At 39.5% G+C, this 24808-nt stretch overlaps 1 protein-coding gene across 1 annotated transcript in view; it reads right to left on the minus strand.

Moving 5' to 3' along the window:
• Positions 1-24808, minus strand: part of LOC146399988 (uncharacterized) — a 460667-nt gene that overhangs the window by 430406 nt on the left and 5453 nt on the right. The window contains exons 2-3 of the transcript XR_014815763.1: positions 19526-19712; positions 7373-7503 (exon numbers count right to left, since the gene is read on the minus strand). The gene's annotated coding sequence lies outside the window, so the exon portion shown is untranslated. The remainder of the gene's footprint in view (positions 1-7372; positions 7504-19525; positions 19713-24808) is intronic.

A 24808-nucleotide genomic window follows, 5' to 3' on the forward strand; every position in this document is an offset into this window, starting at 1 on the left:
GCATGTGAAATCCAAGCATTCCGCTCTCCCCTTCCTCTGGAATGCTCCTGGTGTCAGCTAAACGACATTGCTCCAGAATCTCCAGAGCTCAGAAAAGGCTGTGCTGACCAGTGAGGAGAAGGGCAGAGGAAGGAAGACTCCACAGCTCTACTCTTCCTAGAATCCTGTCTCCCCAGTGTGGATGACTCTCTGATATTGTTCTCCCTTCTGGTCACTATCACCAAGTCAGAAGGCAGAGGCTGAAAATATAGCCAAGAACTTTTTTTTTTTCATTTTTATACGATTTTTATTTTTTCCATTATAGTTGGTTTACAGTGTTCTGTCAATTTTCTACTCTACAGCAAAGTGACCCAGTCACACACATATATATATACATTCTTTTTCTCACATTGTCCTCCATCATGTTCCATAACAAGTGACTGGATATAGTGCCCTGTGCTATAGAGCAGGATCTCATTGCTTATCCACTCCAAAGGCAATAGTTTGCATCTACTAACCCCAAACTCCCAGTCCATCCCACAACATCCATCTCCCCCTTGGCAACCACAAATCTGTTCTCCAAGTCCGTGAGTTTCTTTTCTATAGAAAGTTTAATTTGTGCCATATATTAGATTCCAGATATGTGACGTCATATGGTATTTGTCTTTCTTTTTCTGACTTACTTCACTTAGTATGGGCAGAGTTCTCAGATCAAAGCCTCCTCAGGAACTCCAAAAACAGTTGGTCCTGTCTGACATAGCCAACAGAATGTTCAAGGAAGGCAATAAGGAAATGTGTTACTTGTTCCTGCATTAGTACCTTACTTCTAGGCATTGTAAGGAAAACTAACATAAAATTTCAAGAAAATGTCTATAATGAAAATTGCTAGATGGAGAGTACTACGGTGGAAACATACATAGTATATGGAGCCAAGCTGACCTGAACAAAAACCCAGCTCCACCTCTTACACTCTATTTGGTCTCTTGCATTTTACCTACTCTGTAAGCCTCAGCCAGTCACAATGATTTATTAAAGTGAAGCTTATAGTATACCTAGCACATAGTAAACACTCAACAAATGACAGTTACCAATGAGAAGATCAGTGTAAAACAATGATTCTTTCTTTTTCTGTCTTTTGTCTTTTTAGGGCTGCACCGGTGGCATATGGGGTCGAATGGCCACAGCAACACAGGATCTGAGCCCCATCTTTGACCTATACCACAGCTCACAGCAATGCCAGATCCTTAACCCACTGAGCAAAGCCAGGGATTGAACCTGCATCCTCATGGATACTAGTCGGGTTCATTAGCCACTGAGCCACGATGGGAACTCCTAAAGCAATGATTCTTAAAAGCTGTCAATGAGCCATGAAATTATGTTCATGCCAAAGACAATTTGCTATTATTGTTACTGTTGTTTACTTTGCCCAATCTTTAAATAGAATATTCTGATGCTGATCAAGCATTTAATCAAGTGAACTAATTTAATATTAAAAGTTTCTAAACAACAGAATGTAGTGCATAAATTCAAATAAAATCTGAATGGGTACTTCCAAAGACTATGTGTATGGATATTACTTGATGGAAAAACTAATTTTTAATAAAGTTATCTCTAAACTGTTTACTAATTTCCCATTGTTCTCTATTGTAAATGGCGAAAAAAGTAAGAGAAATAATATGTCAGCCTAAAAGTTTTGTCTAAGGCCATTAAAACGATGATCATTGAAATCAAACAACTAAACATTAACTGATGATCCTAGTTGCCTCTTAACAGTTCACATTTCCCATGTAGCATCCATCTGAGCATCTTTTATCTGCTATTGGATACCCATTTTCCTTCCTGAACCATAGAATTTCCCATAATCTCCAGTTTTACACCCACTGCTTCTATTGTGGTACTGCCCTCCTTCGCTGCCTAATAAGGCTGAACAATACTTTTACTCCTTACACCTCACAGCTTAATACATAATTAATTTTGAGGATGGAGAATACATAGAATGCATTATTTCCCTACCTTACTAGCCTTATAGTATTGCACATTCTGTTTACTTAAAAAGAGGACTACTCATACTATGTATGACATCAAAAAATGTTGTATAATAGCCCATACTGAATTCATAAGCTTTCCTGCTACAGCCAGGATCATCATAAAATGTATCTGTGAAGTGTTAATGGGAGAAAATTTCCTATGTCTGGTCAGTGGCATTCCAAATCTCTCTCTGCATTAAAACCCACAAGAATCAATGTTACTCCTTAACAAATAATTCTTTGTTCATCAGTGAGTGATGCTGCCAAAATGACAAATTAAGAGCTGTGGATTTTTCAGCCTTCACATTTTAAGGAATGCATCGAATAGACTGTTTAACTTATAGAGTCATCCCAAGTTCCCAGAAGTTAAGAAAAGAATGGTGCAGATTTGATCACTTTCATATACTTGCCAAAAGAGAGGAAAAGAACCTTGCTCATCATAAAAGTAAATTCTTCATTTTAAAGGGAGATGATAATGCTAATCACCATTATTTTAAAAAAGACTCGAAACTATTTTTTAAAAAAAAAAGTTCCTTGAAGACCATTCAGAAAAAGGAACACAATGTAATGGAAAGAGTTTTTCAATTATGTTTTAATTTAAAAATTGCATCCTAGGCTCTATATGTTAGCCTGCACAGGATTCCCTTATATTTCCAATAAGACAAAAACAACTCAGCTGCTGCTGCTGCTATAATTGGCACTTCAGTCTTTCTCCTCAGTTAGCACAACTTCCCATGAAAGATATTGAATCTACTTGAAGTTGTCAAAAATCCTTTAGAAAATAGGAGTTTTGGTGGAAGTAACCTGCCAATAATATTGAGCGAGCTAAATAAGGAAAAATGGCTAAGCAAGACTGGCCCATATCCAAGCTCTGAATGTACTGTCGATGTGGCAGGGCGTCCGTTCAAAAGATCATCTCCTCAGTAGCAGAAAAGCAAAGTTCAAAGTGAATGTTTCAAGGAAGCTAATTTCATGTTTGCGTTTAATCTCTGTATTAAAGAAACATCAGACAAGTGGTATTTAGAGAAAACTCTAAGGCTAAATCCAAATCTGGAACTCAAATTATGTTTGCCTTTTGGAGAATAGCCATTTGGGAGAATAAACAATAAATACAGAAATTTTTTTTTAAATATTTTAAAAATATACTTTTACTCCCAGAAGAAGAAAATGAGAGTATTCTGTTTCCTGGTACACTGTACTAACCATATTCATTAGTCATTGAGATGATTCTATTTGATACATCTTTCTTTAAGGGCTGTCTGACTCTTTCCCTTCTAGAATTCCAAATGTGCCAGGCTGCCACATCATCTTCTCATCAAAGTATAAAATATTCCTGGACAGGTAAAATAGTCTCTGTCACATGCCTTTTACTTTGGATATTTATATTTTCTATGTAATTTTAATGCATCTGTAAATCAAAAGAATCTACTGGAAGCAAAAAGCAGACCTGGGGTTTGCTGATATTTTGTGGTGCCAGGACTGGGAGCTGTTATTACATGTCTAAGAATTTCACATCTCTCAGATGGCTTGTGTGCCATCTGAATCTTAGTAAACTGCCAATGGCCACCATTGAGACAGATTTTTATGTAGAAAAATTTAATACTAAGAGAATGACTTTGTTGAAACAGCCCTTCAAACAGAAATAATGGAGATTACACTAGAAAAATTTCTTAGGCAAAGTTTTCTAATACATACGATTAACTGAAAAACTGAACCCACCCAGTATCCCACCTTCTAATCTCTAGGCTCATCCAGTTTGACCAGGCTTAGCCAACTTCAAATGCCTGATAGCTGGTCCTATGATCCTGCCCAAGGTATGAGTCAAGGGTTGGCCCTACTGGATAGAGCTCTGTAGGAAGCCACCACAATAGCTGCATAAAATATATGTACATATAGATTGAAAAAGAAAAAAAGATTTTGTTTCATAGTTTTTGTCAAGTCTTTAGGAAAAGGGTAAAAGTAAACATAGTTTTTATTCAGCTAGAGAGGAAAGGGAAACATTTACCCTAAAATCAAAGAAAGAAAAACAGAGGGTAAAACTGCAATGAGGTGTCACCTCATGCCAGTTAGAATGGCCATCATCAAACTGCCTACAAACAATACATGCTGGAGAGGGTGTGGAAAAAGGGAACCCTCCTGCACTGTTGGTGAGAATGTAAATTGGTGCATCCACTATGGAGAACAGTATGGAGGTTCCCTAAAAAACTAAATATAGAACTACCATATGACCCAGAAATCCCACTCCTGGACATTTATCCAGAGAAAATCATAATTCAAAAAGACACATGCACCTTAATGTTCACTGCAGTACTATTTACAGCCAAGACATGGAAGCAACCTAAAGGTCCATCACCAGAAGAACGGATAAAGAAGATGTGGTACATATATACAATGGAATATTACACAGCTCATTAAAAGAACAAAATAATGCCATCTGCAGCAACATGGATGGACTTAGAAATTATCATACTAAGTGAAGCATGTCAGAGAAAGACAAATATCACGAGATCACTAATATGTGGAATCTAATCATATTACTAATCATACGACTCTCATATGAGTGTCTCATATGACAAATATGAGATCACTAATACATAGAATCTAATTTAAAATGATACAAAAGAACTTATTTAGAAAACAAAAACAGATTCAAGGATTTCAAAACAAAACATGGTTACCAAATGGGAAATGCTGGAGGGAGGGATAAATTAGAACACTGGTAATAACATATGCACACTACTATATATAAAAATAGATAAGTAACAAGGTCCTACTGCATAGCACTGGGAAATCTACTCAACAGTGTGTAATAACCCACATGGGAAAAGAATCTGAGAAGGAATGACTATGTGTATACATATAACTGATTCACTATGCTATACATTTGAAATTAACACAACATTGTAAGCTAACTATACTCCAATAACTTTTTTAATTTTTAATTAAATTTGTGTGTGTGTGTGTGTTTCTTTTTGCCATTTCTTGGGTCACTCCCGCGGCATATGGAGGTTCCCAGGCTAGGGGTCAAATCGGAGCTGTAGCCTCTGGCCTACGCCAGAGCCACAGCAACACGGGATCTGAGCTGCGTCTGTGACCTACACCACAGCTCACGGCAATGCCAGATCCTTAACCCACTGAGCAAGGCCAGGATCGAACCCACATCCTCATGGTTTCTAGTTGGATTCGTTAACCACTGCGCCACGATGGGAACTCCATTTTTTTTTTTTACTTTTTAAAAAAGAAAAACAGAGGGTAGACCTTAACTCTTAACATCTTATCCTTTTCCACAAAGAATTGAGACACCTTACAGATAAGAGTAAATAAAAGCACAGAGAAAAATTTAAGTGCGGTGCTAAATTTTGACCTTCTTGAAAGAATATAAGTTGGCCCACTGTGGCTGAGCTCCAGGCCTCTTCCGAACTAAACCCAAAGAGGAGTAGGACAGTGGTGTACTTCTCAATATCAGAGAATAGGAAGCATACAAGTATTCATTGGAAGCAGGTATTTTCCTACCACTAATTTTTAAGAAAATTTATGTAACACCTCTGTGGGTATCCAAATTTATGTGATAGGCAAGGTCTTTGATGACATTCTCATGGCAAATGTGATAACAGATTTCACAGGTGTATAAATTGGAGTTCTCCAGAAAAACAAATCTAACAGAAGATATAGTTCAAGGATTGGCTCATGGGAATATGGAAGCTGGCAAATCTGAAATCTGTAGGGCAGGCCAGCAGGCTGGAAACTCAAGGCAGAATTTTCTGATATAGCCTTGGGGTAGATTTCTTTCTTTTCCAGGAAACTTCAGTTTTTGCTCACAAAGCTTTCAACTGATTGGATGAGCCCACGCATTTATCCAGGGTCATCTCCTTTACATACAGTCAACTGTTGTAAATGTTAACCACATCCACAAAATACCTTCACAATAACATCTAGACGAGTGTTTGACCAAACAACCTGGCACCATAGCCCAGCCAAGCTGACACATAAAATTAACCATCACAACAGGCCTATTTTTAATAGCATCTCTCATAAATTTAAGGGCACATCAGCAGAAGGCCGGTACACAAGAGACCAAAGTAATATGAGCCTTCACCATAAAGGATCACGTAAATAAATTATAATATAGTCTTATAATGAAATAGTATGCAACCAGTAAATACTGTGATTTCAAATAATATTTTTTTCCTTTTCTTCTTTATTTTATGGCCACACCCACTGCAAGCATATGGAAGTTTTCTGGCCAGGGACTGAATCCAAACCAGAGCCACAGCTGTGGCAACACCATATCCTTTAACCTACTGTGCCGGGTCAGGGATCAGACCCAACACTCCACAGCTGACCCAAGCATCTGCAGTGGGATTCTTAACCCGCTGCACCACAGCAGGAACTACAATTTAAAATAATATTTAATAACATAAGAAAACATTTCTGATTTAGTAATAAATAAAAGACAATTTTTAAATATATATACAGTATGATCCCTACCCTGTAAAGTTATTAATGTCCAGTTAAGAATGGAAGGAACTACTCCAAAATTTCAACAGCAGTATCTCTGAATCACAGAACTATGACTTATTTTTATTATTTTCTTATATCTCCTGTAATTGATATAAATTACCTTATAATTAGAAAAAAATTGTTAAATAGTCAACATGACTATTTAAGATCCTAATCCTGACTCTTGCCTGAATGGCACATTAACTGAGCCTCACAGCACTGCAGGCAGAGCCAAGGTTTCCCCCCAAAAGGGGTTCTAGATCGATACCAGACATGAGTAAATGGTAAATTTTTAAGGCCTTGAAGTTCTTTGCCACATATCATCTCAAATTTTTTGGCTTAAGTTGTTTTCAAAGCATAAGTAACTTAAGTACTTCTTTTAACTTAAGAAGTAACTTCCTTTAACTTAATTAAAAGAAATTACCAGCATTGCTCTGAGGAAATGTCTGGCTTAGAGCAGGCTTCCTGAAAGCACTTGAATAACTTAGCTGCTGATGGTGGCAGAGTGAGGCCTAGGATAAATGGGCCCCCTTTCCTCTACTCTGCAGAAGTACGAGGATGCAAACGTACTCTCCTCCTCCCTTCCAGGTGGCACTTCATGGTTTGGTAATTGAGGTCACTTCCCGTCTGGATACCTCCCTTGTGGAAGGCCAGTCCTTCCAAGAGGGCAAAGTATCCAAGATCTCGGGTTCACATTTTACTCCCTCTCATCTGGACCCTGGAACAGGTGGAAGTAGTTAGCCTCCATTGGAGCTGAGACCTTTCACTGGATTCCTTCTGAATCACATTGTTCTACAGAATCCACATCTATAGGGGCTCCCAGAAGTGACTCTGGCAAATGATGGCACAATTTAAATTATACTTACCCATCCTTTGGGGTTGAATTAAGCATTTCCACTAAGCACACTCACTCTCAAAACTTCTTCACCTGGTCTGCCACAATGGCTGAAATTCCCACGTAAATTCACTTCTTTGGGCTAAGATCTCCAGGACACCCCTGTTAAAATGCAAAATATATGACACACAAGATGTAACACATAGATTCATCAGCATTGTTCACACTTTAGGGGGCACAGAAAGAAGCAGAATAGTCTTTCAAAGATCACCAAGACTTTTGAATTCCACTTGGGCACATCCCTGGCAATTCCACTCAAGACAGATCCATGGAATGATACATTTTTAGTTAGTTCTCTTATAATAAAAAGTGATTTTGACAGAAGGATAAAAAATTTTTTTCCTTCCCTATAATATCTAGCAGCTCTGGTGGGGGAAGGATCAAGATGGTGGAGGACTAGGACGACACGCTCACCTCCCACAAACACATCAAAAAAACACATCTACATGTAAAACGACTCGCACAGAACATCTACTGAATGCTGGCAGAAGAACTTAAACCTCCAAAAAGGTCAAGAAACTCTTGACATAACTGGGTAGGACAAAATTAAAAACGAGAGAGAGAAAAGGAATCAGGACGGGACTAGCATTCCTGAGAGGGAGCTGTGCAGGAGAAAAGGAACCCACATTCTGGGAAGCCATCTAACCTTTGGGAAGATCAGCCGAGTCGGAGGGACCTCAAAGTCGCCAAGAAAAGGGCAGCAGCTGGACTGAGGAGGGCAAAGTAGAGTAAGAGCCACACAGATCATCTGCATCACTGCACCAGACACCACAACCTGAGACGCTGGGGCAGGGGCTAGGCACTGAGACTCAGGCTCCGGCTGTCAGTTCTGGGGAGAGGAACTGGAGAGGACTAGGGTTGGCTGTGAGGGGACAGCCTGAGGGGCTAAGGAGCGCTGTGCCATGGGTCGGGGACCGGTGTGCTATGATTTGGGAAGTGGAACGCCACGGCAGAGTGAACCTGGGAGGAGGTCTGGGCCCACAGGAGAAGCAAGACGCCATTGTTGGGGAGGGTGAGAGGAGGAGGGGCGGGCTCCCATAGGAAACTCCCTGCGCAAGCGTGGGCTCTCAGGGCGGGGCTCGACTGGTGGAGGCCGTTGATGGTGAGAAGCCACTTGCACCTGTTACAGGAGAAGGGAGCTTCTTGTGCCGACTACAGGTGGTCAGGTACCTCTTGTGTGGGCTAAGGGCAGTGGGGGGCTAAGTGCGACATGGTGCCTCTTGCATGATCTACAGGTGGCAGGGGCGGACCACAGCAGTCCTTTTAGAGGCCAGAGAGAGGCGTGGACTGCCACCACTGGGGGCCTGTGAGTGGGCTCCACCTGCGACCCAGTCACCTCAGGGGTCTGCCAAAAAAAGGAGGGCACTGCAACAGAGCACCACACATTGTTGCTCTCACACCCCTGAGAACACCTCCACCCTGCAGCTGCCACTTCCAAATGCTCTGAGCAGCGCCCAGACGCTTGATCATTGTCCCTTCCCAAGACCCTACAACTAGAAGCAGCTGGTGCAGCACCTCCTTTGTGGGCTAAGCAGAACAGGGTGCTTCTTGCGTGGTCTGCAGGCGGCAGGGGCAAACTGCCACAGTTATCTCTGATTCCAGAGGTGGGTTTGGCCCACTGCCACTGGGGATACCTGAACAAAAATCACCTGCAACCCCAACCACCTCAGAGGGCACCACAGAGAAGGACATTGTGACCAAACACCACCTGCTGTTGCCCTCGCACCCCTGGGAACACACCCACCCCGCCGCTGCGACTGCCAAATGCTCCAAGCAGTGCCCACACACTTGATCACTGTCCATTCCCAGGACCCTACAACTAGGAGCATCTGGTGCAGCACTTCCCACATGGACTAAGAGAGACAGGGTGCTTCTGGCATGGTCTGCAGGTGGCGGGGGCAAACAATCACAGTTATCTCTGACTCCAGAGGTAGGCGTGGCCCACCACCATGGGGGTTCATGAACAGGCACCACTTGCGACCCCAATCACCTGACAGGCACCACAGAGGAGGGCACAGCAATGGAACAACACCTGTTGTTGCTCTCATACCCCTGAGAGCACATCCACCCTGATGATGCCACTGCCGAACACTTCAGGCAGTATCCACATGCTTGATCACTGTCACTTCCCAGGATCCTGCAACTAGGAGCAGCCTATGCAGCACCTCCTGCATGGGCTAAATGGGATGAGATGCTTCTTGCGCACTCTGCAGCTGGCAGGGACAAACCACCACAGTTATCTCTGATTCCACAGGTGGGCTTGGCCCACTGCCACTGGGGGTTCGTTAAAAGGCACCACTTGTGGCTCCAATCACCTCAATGGCACCGCAGAGGAGGGCATTGTGACCGAATACCACCTGTTGTTGCTCTCACACCCCTGGGAACACACCTGCCCTGCTGCTGCCACTGCCAAACACTCTGGGCAGTGCCCACATGCTTGATCACTGTCCATTCCCAGGATCCTACAACTAGGAGAAGCTTGTGCAGCACCTCCTACATGGGCTAAAAGGGACAGGGTACTTCTTTCTCGGTCTGCAGATGGCAGGGGCAAACCACCACAGTCATCTCTGACTCCAGATATGGGCGTGGCCCACCACAACTGGGGGTCCCTGAACAGGAAGCACTTGGAGCCTCAAATTCCTCAGAGGGCACCACAGAGGAGGATATTGTGAGGAACACCACCTGTTGTTGCTCTCACACCCCTGGGAAGAGCACACCCGCCCTGCTGCTGCCACTGCCAAACACTCTGGGCCATGCCCAGACATTTGATCACTGTCTGTTCCCAGGAACCTACAACTAGGAGAAGCTTGTGCAGCACCTCCTACATGGGCTAAAAGGGACAGGGTGCTTCATGCATGGTCTACAGGTGGCAGGGGCAAACCACAGCAGTTATCACTGACTCCAGAGGTGGGCATGGCCCACCACCATGGGAGTCCCTGAACAGGAACCACTTGGAGCCCCAACCACCTCAAAGGGCACCACAGAGGAGGATATTGTGAGGAACACCACCTGTTGTTGCTCTCACACCCCTGGGAAGAGCACACCCGCCCTGCTGCTGCCACTGCCAAATGCTCTGGGCAATGTCCAGAAACTTGATCACTATCCCTTCCCAGTAACCTACAACTAGGAGCAGCAGGTACAGCACCTCCTGTGGGGGCTAAGTGGGACAGGGTGCTTCTTGCATGGTCTACAGGTGGTGAGGGCAAACCATAGCAGTTATCACTGACTCCAGAGGTGGGCATGGCCCGCTACAATTAGGGGCACCTGAACAGGCACCACTTGCAGCACCAATCACCTCAAAGGAGGACACTGCAATCAAATACTACATGCTGTTGCTCTCACTCCCCTAGGAACTCACACACACTGCTGCCACTACCAAAGGCTCTGGGCACCTTGTCAATCTGCATAAGGCTCATTAACACTTCCCAGGGCCCTGCAACTAGGAGTAGCTTGTGCCACCTTCCTGCAGGTTCTAGATGCTGTTAAGAGCCCAGCAACTGGGCACTTAGCCATTGCCTCCTTCTCCCTGGACACTCAGCACCCTGGGGATAACAGCCTGCAACACCAAAGAAAGACACAGCAAATATCCAAACTCCCATGCCAAAAATAAATATTAACATCCTACAAAATACAAAGGGGTGCCCTTCCATAGAAATTGCTCTCAAAAACTATAGTTTGGATTCCCTAAACTCACAGAAAAAGAAAAATATAAGCAAGATGAAGAAGCTCAGAAATCATTCCCAGTTAAAGGAAAAGGAGAGTTCGCCTGAAGCAGCAAACAATGGAACAGACCTCTGCAGCCTGACAGAAATTGAGCTCAAGAGGGTGACAGTGAAAATAATGAAGGAATTAAGGCTGAATATCAATGAATTAAGAGCAGATATGAACGGTAATGCAGATTACCTTAGAAAGGAACTAGAAAATATGAGGAACATAGAAAAAGTATAAACTTCATTTGCAGAGATGTAAACTGAGCTAAAGGCACTAAAGAGCAGAATGAATAATGCAGAGGAACGATTTAGTGACATGGAAGATAGAATAATGGAAATCACCCAATCAGGACAGCAGACAGAAAAGCAAAAGAAAAGACACAAAAGCAATATAAGAGATCTATGGCATAATATAAAGCAGGCCAATCTAGGCATAATAGGGATTCCAGAAGGAGAAGAAAAAAAAAGGGGGGGGAATGAAAATATATTTGAAGAAATTATGTCTGAAAACTTTCCAAATCAAAAGGAAACTGATATCAAGATACAGGAAGCACAGAGGGCCCCAAACAAGTTGAACCAAAATGAGCCCACACCAAGACATAGCACAATAAAAACAGCAAAAGTTAAAGATAAAGAGATGATTTTAAAGGCAGCAAGAGAAAAACAAAGTGTTAAATATAAGGGAACACTCATGAGGCTATCAGCTGATTTCTCAACAGAAACACTACAGGCCAGAAGAGAGTGGCAAGATATATTTAAAGTTATGAAAGGAAAAAAATTGCAACCTAGAATACTCTATCCAGCAAGAATATCATTTAAAATAGAAGGGGAAATAAAGAATTTTCCCAACAAACAAAAACTAAAAGAGGACAGCAATACTAAACTATTTCTAAAAGAAATACTGAAAAGACTTCTCTAAATAAAAAAAGAAGTAAGAAGAAATGGGATGGAGGAAACCACAACTGGAAAGCAATCACTTCAATAAGCCAGCATACACCTCTAAAAGTGGGGAAAAAAACAAAAAAGAAAAACCACTGTGAAAGCAATGATAAACACAAGGAACAGCAAAAGGAAAAATATGAAGATGTTAAAAAAAAGACTTCAAAATCATACAATGTGGGGAAGAAAAGTAAGAAAATCTGACTCATTTTAAATAATGCATTTGAGCCTATATGACTATCAGGCTAAAGCAGGCAGATACAAGAAGGGATTCACATACTTAAAAAACAGGGCAACCACAAATCAAAACTAAACATTACATTCACAAAAACAGCAAAAAAAGAATAGACAAGCATAAAATAAATGGAAATCATTCAACCAAAAAAAGAAAAGAGAAACATAGAATCAACTGGAAAACAAGCTTTAAAATGGCAATAAACACATATCTATCAATAAATACGTTAAATGTCAATGGAATGAATGCTCTAATCAAAAGATACAGAAAGGTAGACTGGATAAAATAGCAAGCCTACAATCTGCTGTCTACAGGAGACTCACCTTAGGGTAAAGGACAAATACAGATTGAAAGTGAGGGGATGGGAAAAGACATTTCATGTCAATGGACAAGACAGGAAAGCAGGAGTTGCAATATTCATATCAGACAAAATAGACTTTAAAATGAAGGCCATAAAGAAAGACATAGAAGGACTATTTATTGGAAAAGGATCCATTCAAGAAGGGGATATTACAATCACCAATATATATTCACCTAATATAGAAGAACCCAGATACCTCCAACATATACCAATAGCCAGAAAAGGAGAAATTGATGGGAATACAGTCATAGTAGGAGACTTTAACACCCCACTCACATCAATGGACAGATCCTCTAGACAGAAAAATCAATAAGGCAACAGAGATCCTAAAGGACACAATAGAAAAGTTAGACTTAATCGACATTTTCAGGACATTACATCCAAAAAATCAGAACATACATTCTTCTCAAGTGCACATGGAACATTATCAAGAATTGATCACAGCCTGGGGCACAAAGCTAATCCCAACAAATTTAAGAGTGTAGAAATTATTTCAAGAATCTTCTCTGACCACAACGGCATGAAACTAGAAATCAACCACAGGAAAAGAAATGAGAAAAAACTAACTACATGGAGACTAAACAACATCCTATTAAAAAACCAATAGGTCAATGAGGAAATCAAGAAGGAAATTAAAATATACCTCAAGACAAATGATAATGAAGACACATCCACTCAAAATCTATGGGATGGCCCAAAAGCAGTGCTCAGAGGGAAATTCGTAGAAATAGAGGCCTTCCTCAAAAAAAGAAGAAAAATCTCAAATTGACAACTTAATCCACCACCTAGATGAATTAGAAAAAGAACAACAAACAAAAAACCTTAAGTCAGCAGAGGGAAGGAAATCATAAGGATCAGAGAGGAAATCAATAAAATAGAGATTAAAAAACAAGAGTAAAAATCAATAAAACCAAAGCTTGTTCTTTGGAAACGTAAACAAAATTGACAAACCTCTGGACAGACTCCCCAAGAAGAAGAGAGAAAAAACCCAAATAAACAAAATAAGAAATGAAAAGGGAGAAATCACAACAGATACACAGAAATTAAAAAAAAAATAATAAAAGAATACTATGAACAATTGTACGCCAACAAATTTGACAACCTAGAAGAAATGGACAACTTTCGAAAGATGTACAGCCTGCCAAAACTGAATCAAGAAGAAATAGATCAACTGATAGAACCATCAGTAGAAATGAAATTGAGTATGTCATAAAAACACTCCCTACAAATAAGAGTCTAGGACCAAATGGCTTCACAGGTGAATTCTACCAAACATACAAAGAGGAACTTAAAACCATCCTCCTTAAACTTTTTCAAAAGGTTGAAGAAGAAGGAGCACTCCCAAAGACATTCTATGATGCCACTATCACCCTAAACCAAAGCCAGACAAAGATAAAACCAAAAAAGAAAACTGTAGGCCAATATCTTTGATGAGTATAGATGCAAAAATTCTCAGCAAAATTTTAGCCAACTGAATCAAACAACATATAAAAAACATCATACACCACAACCAAGTGGGATTCATCCCAGGGTCACAAGGATGGTTCAACAGATGCAAATCAATCAATGTCATACACCGCATTAACAAAAGAAAAGTCAAAAACCACATGATCATCTCAAGAGATGCAGGAAAAGCATTTGACAAAGTCCAACATCCATTCGTGATCAAAACTCTTACCAAAGTGGGTATAGAGGGAACATACCTTAACATAATCAAAGCCACTTACAACAAACCCACAGCAAATGTAATACTCCATGGAGAAAAGCTGAAAGCCTTCCCACTAAAATCTGGAAAAAGTCAAGGATGTCCACTCTCACCACTATTATTCAACATAGTATTGGAAACCCTAGCCACAGCAATCAGACAAACAAAAGAAATAAAAGGTATCCAAGTTGGAAGAGAAGGGGTAAAATTGTCACTAGATGCAGATGACATGATACTATGTATAGAAAACCCTAAGGACTCAACCCCAAAACTACTCGAACTGATCAACAAATTCAGCAAAGTAGAAGGATATAAGATAAACCTTCAGAAATCAGTCGCATTTTTGTATACTAACAAAGAAATATTAGGAAAGGAATAAAAAAAAACACAATATCTTTTAAAATGGCACCCACAAAAAATCAAATACCTGCGAATAAGCCTGACCAAGGATGTGAAAGAAATATGCTGAGAACTATAAAACACTAACCAAGGAAATTAAAGAGGATGCAAAGAAATGGAGAGATATTTCCATGCTCCTGAGTGGGAAAAATTAATCTTGTAAAAATGGCCATACTACCCAAAGCAATCTACAGATTCAGTGCAATCCCTATCAAATTACCCATGACATTTTTCACAGAACTAGAACAACCAATCCAAAAATTTATATGGAACCACCCAAGACCCAGAATTGCCAAAGCAATCCTGAGGAGCAAAAACTAAGCAGGAGGCATCACTCTCCTAGACTTCAGGCAATATTACGAAGCCACAGTAATCAAGACAGTGTGATACTGGTACCAAAACAGACATACAGACCAATGGAACAGAATAGAGAACCCAGAAATAAACCCAGACACCTATGATAAATTAATCTTTGACAAAGGAAGCAGGAATATAAAATGGGAAAAAGTCTTTTCAGCAAGGGGTGCTGGTAAAACTGGACAGCTGCATATAAATCAATGAAACTGGAACACCATGCACAAAAATAAACTCAAAACAGTTTAAAGACTCAAATATAAGACAAGACACCATCAAGAACTCTTAGAAGAGAACACAGGAAAAACATTCTCTAACAAAACCTTATAAATGTTTTCTCAGGTCAGTCTCCCAAAGCAATAGAAATTAGAGCAAAAATAAACCAATAGGACCTAATCAAACAGACAAGCTTTTGCACAGCAAAGGAAACCAAAAAGAAAAAAAAAGACAACTTACAGAATGGGAGAAAATAGTTTCAAATGATGCAACTGACAAGGGCTTAATCTCTAAAATATACAAACAACTTATACAACTCAACAGCAAAAAAGCCAACAACCCAATGGTAAAATCAGCAAATACCTGAATAGAAATTTCTCCCAAGAAGAAATACAGATGGCCAACAAGCACATGAAAAAATGCTCAACATCACTGATTATTAGAAAAATGCAAATCAAAACTACCATGAGATACCAGCTCACACCAGTCAGAATGGCCATCATTAATAAGTCCACAAATAACAAATGCTGGAGAGGGTGTGGAGAAAAGGAAACCCTCCTGCACTGTTGGTGGGAATGTTAACTGGTACAACCACAATGGAAAACGGTATGGTAATACCTCAAAAAACTATACATAGAGCTCCCATAAGACCCAGCAATCCCACTCTTGGGCATATATCTGGACAAAACTTTCCTTCAAAAAGACACATGCACCCGCATGTTCCTTGCAGCACTATTCACAATAGCCAAGATGTGGAAACAACCTAAATGTCCATCAACAGATGATTGGCTTAAGAAGATGTGGTGTATATATACACAATGGAATAATACTCAGCCATCAAAAGGAACAAAATAATACCATTTGCAGCAACATGGATGGAACTAGAGACTCTCATCCTGAGTGAAGTAAGTCAGAAAGAGAAAGACAAACACCACATCCTACCATTTATATCTAGAATCTAATATAAGGCACAAATGAACCTTTCCACAGAAAAGAAAATCAAGGACATGGAGAACAGCCTTGTGGTTCCCAACGGGGAAGGAGAGGAAGTAGGATGTATTGGGAATTTGGGGTTAATAAATGCAAACAATTGCCTTTGGAATGGATAAGCAATGAGATCCTTTTGTATAGCACTGGAAACTGTATCTAGTCACTTATGATGGAGCATGATAATGTGAGAAAAAGGATGTATAGATGTATGTGTGACTGGGTCACCTTGCTGTACAGTAGAAAACTGACAGAACACTGTAAACCAGCTATAATGGAAAAAATAAATATCAATTATTTAAAAAAAAAAGGTCTAGCAGCTCTGAAATGACATTATCGGGACTCACAACTTGCATCTACATTTGACAGTTGGAACCACTTCACCTGGTCTGTCTGGATATACAAGCTAGGGTTGAGTCTTTTTTGAGGAATAAAATGTGTGCCTCCTGCCTATATAAAATATTCTCTTGTATTAACTGCCAAGGACCCCAGTGAGCACAAAAGTGGCACCTTTGAGAAGTGCACCTCTATGGTCTCCAAAGAGTGACAATAAAACAAACAAACTTGGTCACAGTTTTGCAGGCTCGCTGACTGCCCAGGGCATTTCAAAATGTTCTGGGAAGAGGCAGGTTCTACCTCATGCCTTTTGAGTTTGACACTGATGACTCTGGAGAACAGATCTAACTTTGCCATGAATCAAAGCCATCTTCATAAAATATCAAGAATTTTGTTTCCTAAGATGAACCAGTACCAGGAATGGGAGGAGTTTACTGCCTGCCTTCAAGAAGCATGAGGCCTTCAAGACTCTAAGGACAACATAAGCTAATAGAAATTCTAAATAAAACTTTCAGAGTTCCTTAGAAATAAGCACTATATAAATAAAATGGCATAGATCACCTGATGTTTTAAAACATATTTTGGACCCTTGTGTATTTTGCCGCACTGATTCTAGATATTCTGTGAATGTGTCTACACTGTGAGCTTCTTGTGTGTCATGAGCTCGTTACCTCCTCCACCCCATTATTTCCACCAACACTTTCTTCTTCTTCTCTTAACCACCCATCATCTCATCTTCCTTAAACCTGACATGTGCAGCCTCCTTCAGAGGCATACTCCATCCATCAAGGTTCCTTTTATAGTCATGTTTGAAAACACTCATTTATCTTTAAAATAATTTAGATATTTAACATATAAATTATAGTTTTCTCCAAGAATAAAATGATCCCTAAATCTCTTTTCCCCCCCAAATAAGAGTATAAAAACTAGATTTTTTTGAGTCTCGCAAATACATAATGCTACTTATTTCTGTCCCACAAAACAGCGCTTTGACATCAACCCCTGGGCATGCCATGCAAAGCCACATTTGGTGGATAACCCCTATGTGACAGATAGTGAGAGGCCATGCTCCTCCCTGCCCAAGGTAGAAGATTATCCTGCCTAATTGGCTACCATATGTGGGCCTCATTAGAAGAACTTGCAAGTGCTATACATGGCAAAGAATGTATTTCTGATAATATTTCAGTTAGGTTTGGACCAAGGCCAGGAGTCTCTCTGGCAGACTACAGCCACTTTACCAGCACTTTACTTTTAGCAAGATTTGTGATAAGGAAATATAAACAAGACATCTAGGATCAAAAGGTCACCCTACCCACCTCCTCACCCAACTCTTCCACCTCTTTTCAAGCATGAAGAAACTTTCCCAGGCAATTAGTCATGACCTCTTTTCTACCTCAGTCTTTTTCCTACTGGTTTTTACTAAGAAAGTTGGCTTCAAGGGCTTTAGAAATTCAGGGTCAATTTTTGGAAGTTTTTTTTTTTTTTAAGATGTGAATACAAGTACAACTTCATCTGGTTTACCACAACATTTCTTCCCTTAACATACATATTGTGCTTTTTAAATTCATTTTCATTATTAAAAAATGTTTAACTAATGAAAGGAAAGCTTGCAGAATACAGATAATAACAATGCTTGATTTAAAATAGTTTCTGAGAAAAGGAATAAAGATATCATTTTCTGTGTATTATTTTGTTTTGTTGCTTAATAGTCTCAAGATCTGTGATTTTCCAAAGCCAATGAGAGACAAAGGTGCCAATTTTTGAGGCTGGTTTGAAATTCTACTTTAACCAATACTAAGTGAGGAGCCACAGCCCCTATGAATTACAGACTCACAAAGAATTAAAGTTGGACATTACATTAGAAAACATCTGCACAACTCTCTTACTTTAGGGATGTGGAGAAATCCAGGCCTATGAATGCTAAGCATCCTTAGATGCAGTCCTACAAGAGGCTTAGCACTGGTACAGGAGGCTGCTCCTTTGGATCCTCCCTAGACAAATGACCCCGAGCAAAATGTATAACTTCTGTAAGCTTCAGCTTGCTCATCAGTAAGATGGGGCTGATAATCATACAAGCCTCATTATGGGTCATGAGGAATGAACAAGTTAATAAAGCACTTAGTCTGGTACAGAGGAAGAACTGAATAAATACACGATACACTATTATTGCGAGAAGCAGGATTGAAGGACAAATAAGAGTAAGAGAGCTAATAGTTTTTTTATTTTCTGATTATCTTCCTCTAAGAACTGACCATCAATGGAGTAACAAGAACATTTTTCAAACCATACAGTTCAGGAAAATCTCTAGTATGATAGAAATATTTTGATGTAAACTGGAACTTCACTAAATATTAGAGAGATAGTAAATCTGGGGGTTAAAAGCATGGACTCTTGAGCTATATGGCCTGAGAGCTCAAATTCCTTCTCTCCTACTTTCTAGTCGTGAAATTTTAACTTAACTTCTCTGTGATTCATTTTCCTCTTCCACAAAAGGGGATAATAATAGCATCTATCTCACATTGTTTTTGTAAAAATGAATTGAGTTAATGTTTGGAAATCACCACAGTGTATATGTACTATAATGTATTAGGTATTATTATTATTATTACTATTATTATTACAAGGCTGTCTTGCAAACCATCCAAGATATTTTTATATTGGAAGCACCCAAAGAGAATAATTTTACTTCTAACACCATCCAGAATCATGGATTCCAATAATGGGATTATACTGAGACACCAGCTTATAAATCTATTGCTCCAATTCTATTCTTAACAATAATTCAAAAAGTACTTCATTGGAATTTTTGGAATGTCTGATTCTGAAAAGCATAGGGTGACCTAAAGATAACAGTGTGGAAATAGAATTTGACTCATCCTTACCTTTGGAGGTAGTACTCATCACCTTCTCTTGGCCGAGGCAACCCTGATAGACTGCTGGTAATACAGCAAAGAGGACTTTCTATTTAGTAGAATTTAATCATCTTTTCTGGTTTTGTTATTGGGAATCATAGCATTTGTAGGTAGTGAGACACTAGTCCGACCATTTTACAGATGAGGTAACCAAGATCTAAAAAGGTAAAAGTGACAGCCAACATGCAGCTGGTAAGTAATTAAGACCATTGGGGATAATATTTTAAGAACATTAGATTTCTTTCTCTAGTCATCAGAGAGAGCTCCAGCTTCACACTATAAATCTGATTAACTGGATCCATATTTTATAAATAAGGAGCTTAAATTGTAGTCGTATTTCACCCAGTTGAACTTCAAATTACTTCAGATGAAAGTAATGCATCTTTTGGATATCAGACTCTTGCTTAAAAATTTATGTACTTTAAAATTCCTGTTACAGAGAACATAAACAGTACATTGAGTTTGATCAGTCAGTGAAAAATTAATCTCAGGGGGTAAATGTTTCATCTTCCAGGGTATCAGAGAACTAAATAACAAGCAATTTACTAAATTCCATCCTGGTCCTAAAATAATCTGTTTATGTAACATGGATGAGTGGCTTATTCATAGAGGCTGGTCACTCCCTGTCACTCCTTGAAGGACCACCTCTCCTGATAGTCGTCACAGTATATCACTATATGTATTCACTGTGATTCATGTATGCAAACTGCAGCTTTTTTTTTAACTTGAAATTCAGAGTTGTTAATTATACCTCTTAGCTAATAAGACACCATCATTTACTCTCACAAGGCCTTTATCATGTTTTTATTAATTTTATTGTTTTCTCCTTAACTTCTCATCATAACTTCCATTCCCAGGAGCTCCTGCTCTGGCTGAGTGGGTTTAAGAACCACCGTAGTGTCTGTGAGACTGCAGATTCAATCCCTGGCCTCACTCAGTGGATTAAGAATCCAGCATTGCTGCAAACTGCAGTGTAGGTCCCAGATGCGGCTTGGATCCTGCATGGCTGTGGCTGTGGCATAGGCCTGAAGCTACAGCTCTAATTTGACCCCTAGCCCAGGAACTTCCATATGCCACAGGTGCAGCCTTAAAAATAATAATAATAATAATAATAATAATAATAATAAATAATTTCCATTCCCCTCACTGCTTGATGCATCCACACAAATGTTCATAAAACAAATGTATTTAGGTATTTTTGTATCTTGGAGAAGTATGTAATGTTTGTGTTGTATGTATTTAATGTATGTACATCTAACTGTGCTATAGGGCTTTTTTTTTTTTCCTTTTTTCACTCAACATATGTTTTTAAGATCTAGCTATGTTGCTTTATGTAATTTAGATAATTAATTCTGAGTGGTACACAGAGGTCCACTACATATGCATATCTCATAATTCCATTAAGTCATTCTCCTAGCAATGTACACCTCAGTTGCATCCAACTTTTTACCCTCCCAAATAAACATACTCATACATATTCCCTTATAGTCCTGTGTAAGAGTGGCTCTAGAGTATATACTGAGATGATCAGATTTCTCTAAGTATTTCCAAAAAACTCCCCAGAACAGCTGTATCAGGTTAGACTTCCAGTAACAGAGCAAGAAAGTTTCCCAGCTCCCTCAACAATAATCGGTATTATCTGACTTTCTGATATCCATCCATCTGAAGGGTGGTGGAATGGTTTTGCACCTATTCTAGACACCAGTTCTCCAAAATGCTTGTGCCTGCTTGCTTTGGTTCATGAGGACCTCTGGATCCTGTACATGCCTTGTTCAGGCCCTGGGCAACAAGCAGTACTATCTCAGGACCATCTAGGTAGACTTTTCCCTCACAACCTGCTCTACTGTTTTGAGGGCCATGTTGATCTCAGAACTTCTCTTAGAGGCTTTCATTCTCCCCTCAGGAAAGAGAGGAATTCCAGGTTCTCCTAAAACCTTTCTGGATAGTTCTACTTATCCTATGGGAGTTTTCATGCATGGACCCTGTACTCAAATGCTAAGCTCTTGCCCTTCTCCCTCCCCACCTCCCTCCCTCCTTTCCTTCCTTCTTTCCCTACTCTCTACTCCCTCTGCCTCTAAGAATTTGAAGGGTTTTCAACTTCTCCATTTTGACTGTGAAGACCTGTCTCCCTTTCTTATCCTCCCCATCCCCAGATGAAGTTCTCCCTGTTTTTCCTGGGGGCAGAAATGGATGAAAAGCAATGGTGAGGGTGGACTGTATTACCACAAGGGGAAAAGACATCAGAGAATTTTGAAGAGTATTGTCTGCATGCACTTACCATCCATATAAATAACATTTTAACCATCCCAGAGTACTTTTAAACATCATTTGACCCTTAAAAACCTAAATAGCAAAGTCGTTATTATTCACAAACAAAAATAGAAATCAAGACTGAGAAAAGTTAAAAGAATTTTGTGCCATAATAAAATAGATGACCCACATATAAACTATTCTAGAAGAATTCATATGTCTTTTACAATTTTTTCTCCTAAATATATCAGAAAACCTTTTTAGAACTGCAAAATCTCCCCATGTTCTCTTCTGTAGATCTGGTCATCTGAGCCAAAAGGAAATTCTGGCACAAAAATGAAGACTTTGTCTCTGCTTTACAGCAAGAACTTAATGCTTTGCTTAAGCATTTACAAGAACCTCTCGCTTCTTCCTTTGTCAGTAATTCTTTTATAATTAAAATTATAAAATTAAAAAATATTCTAAAATATAATCATCGCTGTTATATTTAGAACTAGCAAACTGGTCATTTTATCAGTCTATATTGTACTTGCTAAATTATATTTACTCTAACAAAGATTGTGGACTTAAATAGTTTTGTGGAATAATCACTTTAAATGCCTAATTATTTGAGTATGGACCTATTTTACTTATATAATTGTGCATATTTTTTGGTAATTTAAGCTCCAAATTTTTACTTTTTAAAATATAGAGAGGCAACATATTTTTTCACATACTTCCATAACAATTTCTTTAAGTTAAATATATTTGGAGGGTACTTTTTAATACCCGAAGTGAGTGTTTTCTGCAAGGTGGTTAACAAAAACCATCTCTGCTTAAAGAGAAGCAGTGTGAGTAGTGAAAGAGACAGACCAGGTTATAAATCCTAGTTTTCCACAACCTACCAGTTGTGTGGCTTTAGGCAAGTGACTTAATTCTCAAACTTGTTTTCTCATCTATAATAAAGGAATAATACTACTTATGCTGAAAGGTTAATGCAAGGATTCAATGAACTCATGTATGCACAATGTCTAGTACTAATAATGCTAGTTTTATTTTTTTTTCCACTAGAAAAAAATAAACAGACTCATCAACACCACTGGTTGTGCTCAAAAATCTACAGTAAAAATACTGCAGAGATTATTTCACCTTTGAAATGAATGACAGAAACAAGCATTTGTGTGCCTTGTTGTCCAAATATGTGGCTTGGTTTTGCCCTTTGCACACAGTAGGAACCTGTATGCTGACAAAAGAGGCATTGATAAATGAATGTAAACTCTACAAGAGCCTAAAATATAAGCAATTAACACAACAGGGAGTGTCATTTGGATGAGTTTCACCCAAATAAAGCTGTATGTGGAGCATACTCTTATTCCCCTCTATTTTGTGCATACACGAAGTATCCTTCAAAGTCAAGGAGAGTGTCTTACATGGGTGAGATACCTAAAGACCAAAGAAATATGAGGTGAAAAACTTGACCTGTGTGTGTTTGTTTTGGCTGCATATGGAAGTTTCTGGGCCAGGGATCAAACCCTCACCACAGCAGCAACCCGAGCCACTACAGTGACAATGCCACATCTTTAACCTTTTGTGCCACAAGGGAATTCCCAGTCTTCTAAGGGATAAGCAAGTATTTAATGCAGACATTATTTCTTATAGGGCTGAGAACAACTTTTTTTTAGAGTCATCCAAAAGACTAAAACTCAAAGACCTCATGTAAATCTTATGCAATATGGGCTTTCCTTATGCAAACATATTAAAATATTTCAGAATTGCTTTTGTCCATAACTTACACACTGAAATCTTGCTAGAAAGAAAAAACTAAATCCTACCCTCTGTATGGAATAGTCCAAACAATAACATCTCACTTTTATTCCAAGAAAATAGGAATAGACAAATCCAGGATGATAATTAACCAAAATAAAAGTTTCCCTCAACAACCGTCCACACTCCTGCCCTGCTCCAGAGCACAGGCCTAAGAAGAAAGAAAACAGTGTTTAAGCTGAATTTACCACAGTGTGGAACAACATTTAAAGCTGCTCTTTCAGCCCAGAAAGCAGTTGGGCAGGAAAGGGAACCCATACCCAAAATGTATAGTCAAGCACAAAGTATTTCTTGAAGGTCTTTAGAATACAGAACATTCTCCAAAGCCCTCTGGGGGACCCTATTAAAGACTGATGAGACATAAAGCCTACCTTCAGAATACCGTCAGTTTTTCCCATTGGGTTCGATCCTCTCAACATCTCAGTTCTAAGCAGGGCATAAGCAGTTTATAGTAAACCTGCCTAGAAAAGCCATAGATTTTGGAGCCAAATCTAGACTGGGCTGTGCCACAACCATAAGGCAATATATTAGGTTACACCTTACGAACTATGCTTTCCTCCTATAAATGAACCAGTTGTTCCTCAGTTTAGGTCCAGGAGATCACTGAGTTTATAATAAAATGCAGTGGGTGGAAAGAGAATAAAGGCTAAGATCCAAAATGGGTATTAGGACATGGGGGCTGAAGTGACTGGAAAGTATAGATCAGTAGAATGATGGAGTGATAATTGTTGAGAAAGAAAAAGCAAGAGATTAAAGGATATTGTCATGGTGATTGTGCCTGAGGAAAGGAATCTGCCTTTAAATAAGAGTTTACAATTGTTACATTACTTTCAAGTCTATAAAAGAAAGAAAACCATCATAACAGATCTCATTTCTTATTCACTACCATGTGCCAGGTACATACACAGCTGTCCCTCACATCCGTGGGAGATTAGTTCCAGGACCCCTGCAGACACCAAAATTCAAGTTAAAAAATGGTGTAGTGCAGTTGGCCCTTCGTATCAGTGGGTGTGGAACCCACAAATAGGAGGGCCAACTCTATGAACTTACTTTTTTTTTTTTTTGTCTTTTTGCAATTTCTTTGGGCCGCTTCCACGGCATATGGAGGTTCCCACGCTAGGGGTCGAATTGGAGCTGTAGCCACTGGCCTACGCCAGAGCCACAGCAACGCGGGATCCGAGCCGCATCTGCAACCTACAC

The sequence above is a fragment of the Sus scrofa genome, chromosome 9 (genome assembly GCF_054392235.1).
Source record: "Sus scrofa isolate SSC_HxYL_T2T_F1_AM1 chromosome 9, Sscrofa_HxYL_maternal_Yorkshire_Landrace_v2.0, whole genome shotgun sequence".
NCBI classification, from domain to species: Eukaryota; Metazoa; Chordata; class Mammalia; order Artiodactyla; family Suidae; genus Sus; species Sus scrofa.